Source organism: Thrips palmi, unplaced genomic scaffold (assembly GCF_012932325.1).
Source record: "Thrips palmi isolate BJ-2018 unplaced genomic scaffold, TpBJ-2018v1 HiC_scaffold_4, whole genome shotgun sequence".
Lineage (NCBI taxonomy): Eukaryota > Metazoa > Arthropoda > Insecta > Thysanoptera > Thripidae > Thrips > Thrips palmi.
In genome coordinates, this window is record NW_023144631.1 from 4,025,031 (window position 1) to 4,032,183 (window position 7,153).

Here is a 7,153-nt window from a genome sequence, read left to right on the forward strand (position 1 = left end):
TCCCTTCCAGGTCCCTTCCAGGTCCTCCAGGTCCCTTCCGCCCCCGTCATCGAGTGTGCGCTTCGCGGCGTCGTGGCGCGTCGTGAATCCCACCTTTTTATCCCCGCCATCCGCCTTATCGTCGTCATAATAACTCGCCGCAAATTCCGCGCCTCGATGGCGCCGTAAAGCGCGCGAAATAACGAACTCCCCGCCGAGCCGAAGCGGCGGGGCCGAAGCGGGGCCGAGGCGCAGCCGAACGCAAGCGGAAGGCAGTGCGGTGGCGGACTTTTATGTCTTATTCCCACGTCCCCATCATCATTTGATGTATACCGCCACGTCTTCGTCTCCCTCCTCATCCTCCTCACTGGCGTGCTTGAATAAAACAGGCGGTCCCGCCCCGCCCCGCCCCACCCCGCCTTCCGGTCGGCCGAGGTGAGAGGAGTGGAGCTCGGTGTCGGGCTGACAGCGCGGCCTGCCTGCCTGCCAGGCCTGCCAGGCGCGGCATGGTGAGCTTGATGTGCTGGTGGCACGGCGGGCACGGTCAGCACGGCGTGCCGGGGAAGGGTCAAGGGAGAGGACGCCGCCGGCCTCTAAGTGCTCGGCGCGATTGCACACCGGCTTCCTGATGTTCATTTGCGTGGGGATGAGGCCTGGCCTGCCAGCCTGCCTGCCTGGCCGCCTCGCCCTCGGCCTGGGGTTGGCAGTGCTGTGGCGGCGGCACGCGGCCCGGAATACACGGCAAAGTGAAAATCGGTGTCGCCTCGCCGCCGGGCCGGCGGCAGGGCGGCAGGGCGGCAGCGCACTGCAGGCCGGCGTCGTCGCCGCCCTGCTTTACCTATTAACGCCGTGGCTTATTCATGGCGCGGCCCGCGATGGCGACGCCGAGGACGACGACGACGGTCGTGTCGTTGGGCAGGGCGGCGGCGCGGCGCGTCGTGGTGGTGATGGAGGGCGTCACAGTGGCGTTGTTCTTGGCGCCGTCATGTACGAACAGCGCGGCGGCGCGGCGGCAGGCTCAGCAGGCCGAGTCCGAACCGCGCTCCGTCGCTCTGTCTCCCTCGCACACCGACGGGCCGCCCCACGAGCGACGAAAGCCTTGTTCGGATCCGGCCCGCTGGAGCGCCGCCAAATGACTTGAAGTAGTGACGCTTAGTCGCGACACGATGCGCAGCGCGGTGGGGTGGGGGCGAACCGAACGCATTTCCCGCGTAAGCGTTTCCCGTTCAGGCCCTCGTAAAGGGGAACGGATTTCCAAAAACAACAACAACAGCAGCGTGGTGGTGCACGGAGTGGCTAGCGACGACGACGACGACGTAGCGCGTCTGCTGCTGCTGGAAATCGGGCGAGAAGGAAGGGTGGCGGTCTTGGTGGCGGTCGCTGATGGCCGCACATCTGATCCATAACCTCGGCGTCGTGGCCTCGGCGTCGTGGCCTCGGCGTCGTGGCCGCGCCCGCCGCGCCTTCACCGCCGCGACAACGAGTGCGCGATCGCGGCCGCTGATAGGGCTTGAGCTGCACGTCCCCGTTGGTTTTGCGCGGCCAGTGCCAGTGCTAGTGGCCACTGCACCGTACACCCTACGCCCATAAAAGCAAATTGCCCTCTTCAGGCCGTGTGCACATTCGCCGCCAGGCCACGCCTGTTTGGGTGGCAGGGCTGGCCGGCCGTAGTGCATGCATACTCGCACACTAACACACACACACCAACACACAGAGAGGCAGTTCATGCCTGTAACGCGCGCTCCCCCAACATCGCTATGGTTCGGGTTACACCCTTCTGTGCGCTGTCCGACGTCCGCGCGGCGGCGTGGGTGGTGGCGTGGGTGGCGTCGGGCGGGTAAAAAAGCGCTGGCGGGCGCGCGGTTTCCCGTTTCGTGTCACTTTTTTGCGATTGTCGTTTGTTTCCTTTTTGTTTGGAATTGCAGCCCTTGATGGCGCGCGCTGCTTTTATGCTCCTTCCTGGCGGAATGACCGTGGATTACCTGTTGACACCTGGCTGCGCCGCGTGCCTGGCATGGCGGGGCCGGGCGGGGCCGCCTGCCGGTGCGAATCTGAAAGTCAACCAGGTGACGGGGGCGGCGGTTGCACTCGCCCGGTCTGTCTCTCTGCCTCTCTCTCTCTCTCTCTCTCTCTCTCCCTCGCCATCATGCAACATGCCCGTAGACCCGCCTAATGAGTGCCGACCAGAGGGGTGTGGTGGCGGTTCAGGGGGGGGGGGGGAACTGGAGGGGGAAGAGCCGGCAGAAGCGAGCAAGACATGCCCGCTTTGGACGCTCGCCTTTCATTATGCAAATGTTATCGCGTTGCAGCGTCCACTGCACGGAGGCTCTGTCGTGCCGGCGGCGCTGGCGGCACTGGCGGCGGCGCGCTCACGATGTGCGTTAGATTGCATCTTGAAGGCGCGCCGGGGAGGCCCCTCCGCTGCGGCGGCGCACCGCGGTGCTTCTTGAAAAAGGACGGCGGTTCTAATTGGCCCGCTGCGCCGCTGCGTGCGTTATTGCTACGAGTGTTATTGGCCGAGTCGGTCTAGTCTCGGCCCGGGGCTTGGCTGCCGGGCGCTGCCTGGCTGTCGGGGCCGCTTGGCTTGGCTGCCTGTCGGGGCGCCCTCGTTGGACAAGCCGGGGAGGGGCCGCGCATTATCATAACAAAGGCTTGTGATTCGACGACCTGGAGGCTCGCCGAAGGCCCTGCCGAAGGCCCTGCCGAAGGCCCTGCCGACGGCGGCAGCGCACAGTGGGCCAGAAGACCGGCGGAGGCGGTCGAAATCCCGGACGCGTTTTGAGCTCCAGAGTCGCTAAATGGGAGTCGAACCGAACGTATGACCCCACCAATGGTTTGCTCTCCGAACGAGGAATCCATTGGTGGGGTCACACGTTCGGTTCTGGAGCTCAAAACGCGACGAGGCGCCGGTCTTCTGGCCCACTGTGCAGCGGCCCTGGGGTCTTGGCCAGGCTTGGCGGCCAATCGGCGGCGGGTGAGCTTCCCAAGTCGGTCGGGGCGGGGCCGCTGCCGCCGCCACCGCACTGCAGGGCGCAGGGCTTACACAGCAACATATGCCGTCACAAAGCTGTCTCCGCGGCACTGCGAGCACGGCGAGGCACTGCCGGGCCAGGCACTGCATGTCGGCGAGGAGGAACGCGAGTTTTCCTTTCTTTGGAAGCGCTGCCGCCGAGGCTGCCGCCGCCCCGCCGCTCCGGAGCGTCTCAGGAACGTGCGGCGGCGGTCCCGACTGGCTTTGTTAGGCCCGGTCCGCCCCGCGGCCCGCGCCGCTCCACCCGGAACTCCGCACTGCTCGGCACTGCTCCACACTGCTCCGCACTGCGTCGTGGGGCCCAGGGGTGCTCGCTATTAGTGTAGGTGCGGCCGGGACGGAGACCGAGACACCGAGACCGCGTGCGCGCCGGCCCGTTTTTACAGGTCCCGCCTGAGACGGCCCGGCCGGCGGCTGCTGCGGAGGGCGGCGCTGTTTTGGAGAGGCCGTTGTCATTTTTCTTCCGTTGTGTGCGAACAGGGCGGGGCGGGGTGGGGTGGGGGTGGGAACCCCCCCGGGAACATTGAAGACCCCCGAGGCGAAGTGGCCTTATGTTTGTTGGAATGGCGCGGCGGGTACAAGCAAGACGAGAAGAGCAGGCGTGCCGCGGCCCCGCCCCGCCCGGCCAGGCCCGCCCGGTGAAAACTTGGCACCGGGCACGCCGGCATGCCCCGCCTCGCGCTGCTTGCGCGTAGTATAATGAACTTGGATAATTGGGGAAACTTTTGCGGGTTTCTATTTCAGGCTTTGCCGGGGCCGCGCGCTACGCGGTGCTACGCGGCGCTACGCGCGTCCCGCCGCCCGGAGCAGCGTGGCGGCATCCACCGCGGCATCCACCGCGGCGCCCGGCGTGGCCGAGCAGGCCGAGCAGTGATTCGCCTCGGCAGGGCGGCCGTTTTCGCGTCGCTCTGTCTCTCTCGCACTCACGGCGAGGGAGAGAGAGGCGGAGCGACGAAAGGCTGAGGAATCGCTGCGCTGCTCCGGCCGCGCCTCGCGTTCGCCAAAATTGGATCCCCTCTTAATGGGGTCGCTGGTGTTGCTGCGCCGCGCTGTGTTGCAAATGGAGGCGGATGGAGCGTGTCGCGAAGCGAGGCTGCGTCGTCTTCATATTGGTCGCGGCGACCTGGAAGCCATCTATCATGCTTTAGCGGGACCGTCAGCCGTCAGTCAGGGCGGGGCGGGGCGGGGGGCGGGGCGGGGCGGGGCGGCGTGCTGCTGGTGGACGTCCATCGATATACGATGCAGGTATTGGCGGCGCCAGGCGGCGCGGCTCGGCGGCCCGGCGCGCGGGCATCCATCAAGATGTTTAACGGTGTGACGGTGTGACTTTATCCCTGCTCGGCCAAGCGAGGCCGCCAGATAAGCGCGCTGGCGGTCAGCAGCTTGATGACGCCGGACTCCATGACGCCGGGCTCCATGACGGGCCGCCGACACACAGTGGGCCAGAAGACTCTAGACGTGTTTTGAGCTCCAGAGTCGCTAAACAGGACTCGAACCGAACGTGTGACCCCACCAATGGACTGCTCTGCGAACGAGGAATCCGTTGGTGGGGGTCACACGTTCGGTTCGAGTCTTGTTTAGTGACTCTGGAGCTCAAAACGCGTCCGGGATTTTGACCGCCTCCACCGGTCTTCTAGCCCACTGTGCGACAGTCCATCCCCGTCGTCACCGGGGTTACGTATTCCAGCGACGTGCTCGGCCGCTGCCTTTGGTCGTCGTCTTCCTCCTGCTGGCGCCCTGGCGGTGCGGTGCGGCGCTGGCAGTGTGTCACCGGTCGCCTCGCTCCCCTCGCGACCTTCGGCCTTCGGCAGCGCGCTGTTTTTCTTTGGGACAAACTTGGGGAATGCTCGTCGCCGGCCGCCGGCCCGTGGGTCGTTGATGAGCACGGACACCTCCTCCTCCTCCCGGCTCGGCTCGGCGCGGACCCAGGCCGAGGACCGCTCCAACTTCCAGCCGGCGTTTTTGCCTCCCGTTCGCTGCGCGCCGCTCAGCCCCTCGCCGATTCTTGCCATCCTGGTTATTTGTCTGGCCCGCCGCTGCGGCCGGCCTGGGCCTCGGGCCAGGCCGGTCTACACGCTGCACCGGCCAGAAGGCTACACGGGCAACACGGGAGAGGCGGGTGGTTCTGGCAGATCGAGTGCCGTGGCCGTGCCGTGGCCGTGCTGTAGCCGTGCCGTGGACGCGGGGAAGGGCGGGTGATGAAGGAAAAACAGCATATGGCCGCACTTTTATGTTCCATTCCTCAGCGCTTGTTCGGGGCAAGCCGAGCGTAACTAACGCCGCACCCTCCCCTGCCCGCCCCGCCCCGCCCCGCCCCACCGCCGCGATCCCGGAGGGGAGCCCCACTCAGAAAGAGCTCTTTTCATGGCATGTTATGACCGCCCCCGCAAACCGACCGCGCGCGGTTACGTCCCGACATTAGTCTCTGTGGGTGTGTCCGGCGGCCGTCCTGGCCGCCCGGCCGCCCCGGCTCGCCTGCTTGTGCGCCCCGGAAACTGGCAGCATTTGGTGCTTTCTTTTTATTTTACCGCCTGTAGTGCGTGCGTGTACGCTACGGCGTGGCCGCGTGGGTAGGCGTGTCGCTTCCGCGAACCCAGGGTCTTGGGTTCGAATCCCAGCTGAGTGTATGCCTTTTTTTTCGACGAGGCCCCGGCCGTTTTCAGTTGGGCGTTCCGGACCCGGGTACTCGAGGGCCTGCTCGGCCTGCTTGAGGCTCGGCCGCCGAATGCCTTGATAAACTTCGGGGTGCGCCTTGCATTTTGACAGCGGGCCTTTTTGTTTGGCCCTCGCGCCACCTTCTCCTTGTACTCCGTGCCGAGCGGTGAGCGCCCCTCTTGCCCCCTGCCGGTCCCCCTCTCTCCCGCGCTCCCCCGCACCGCCACAAATTTGCATGTAAATTGACTTGTGCGATGTGGAGGACGAGGCCGCCGGGCCTAGCGACGTCTGCTGTGGCCAGTCCCCCCTCCCCCTCCCCCTCCTGAAGAAGGCGGCTCCCCTTTGGTCTGCCCTCATCTCGTTGTCCGGCCTGCGCCCCCTCCCCCTTCCCCCTCGCTCCACTCCGTGCTCGCGCCCCGAGTCAAATCTCGTCACGCAATCTGATACTGTCTGCATTTGCAAGGGCCCGGGCACCACCAGCGCCCCCTCACCCCGCCTCGCCCCGCCTCGCCTCGCTTCACCCCGCCCAGCCTAATAGCGGAAGCGATGTAGTCGCCACACTGCTGGTCTTTGCGACGAGTCTCGCGTTTAATCTCTGTATATCACACTGTACTACTGTACAGCAGAAGGGGGGTGTCAGGGCGAGGGCAGGCCGCCACCGCCGTGCAGCCGCGGCGCAGAATGTGCGAAACTTGCACCTGTGGGGACGACGCGCGTCGGGGCGCGGCGGTGCTGGCTTCCTTCCAGGCCCACTTGTCGCCGTGTGCAGGCCGCCCGCTCCGCCCGGCTCTCCCGACGTCCCCACGGCCCTGCAGGGCCACCAGGACGGGGCGTGCAGGCAGGGCGGGCGGAGCGGGCGGAGCGGGCGGAGCTCCAACTCCATGCATGTTTTATTCTTTGCAAGCGTCCCGGGCCTGGGACTCCACACGACTCCCCAGGACAGCTGGATCGCGGGGGTCTCTGGGGCGAGGCGGCTCCAGGGCGGCTCCAGGGCGGCACCCCCTGCGCCTGGCCAGCTGTGACGGCAGTACCCGCTGCTGGGTGCCCGCGAGAAACCGCCAGCGAACCAGTTAGACAACCCCCTCGATTTGATTGCGTCGAGGATCGACATTCGCAGCTGACGGTCGCATTCCTCGTCTCTTCCTTGCCGGGGGCGCGGTGTTGCACGTGTCTTCCTCTACTCACGACGTGGTGGTGGTTGTTCCCGTCTCTGCCGGCGGTGGCCGTGCGTCGTGCCGCCACACTGGTGGCGCCCTCTCGCGGGGGGTGGCGCCGACGTCGCGGTGCCGGCCGCCGGTAGAGGGCGCCGTCCGCGTTCCCGGCGCCTGGCGCCCCCCGAGGCGTGGGGTAGCGCCGCAACGCCACGCCGGCCGGAGAGAGAGAGAGAGAGAGAGAAGAGAGAGAGAGAGAGAGAGAGAGAGAGAGAGAGAGAGAGAGAGGCGGAAGGGCGCTTGTTTTGTGAGCGGATCCCGAGACTCGTCGGGCAGA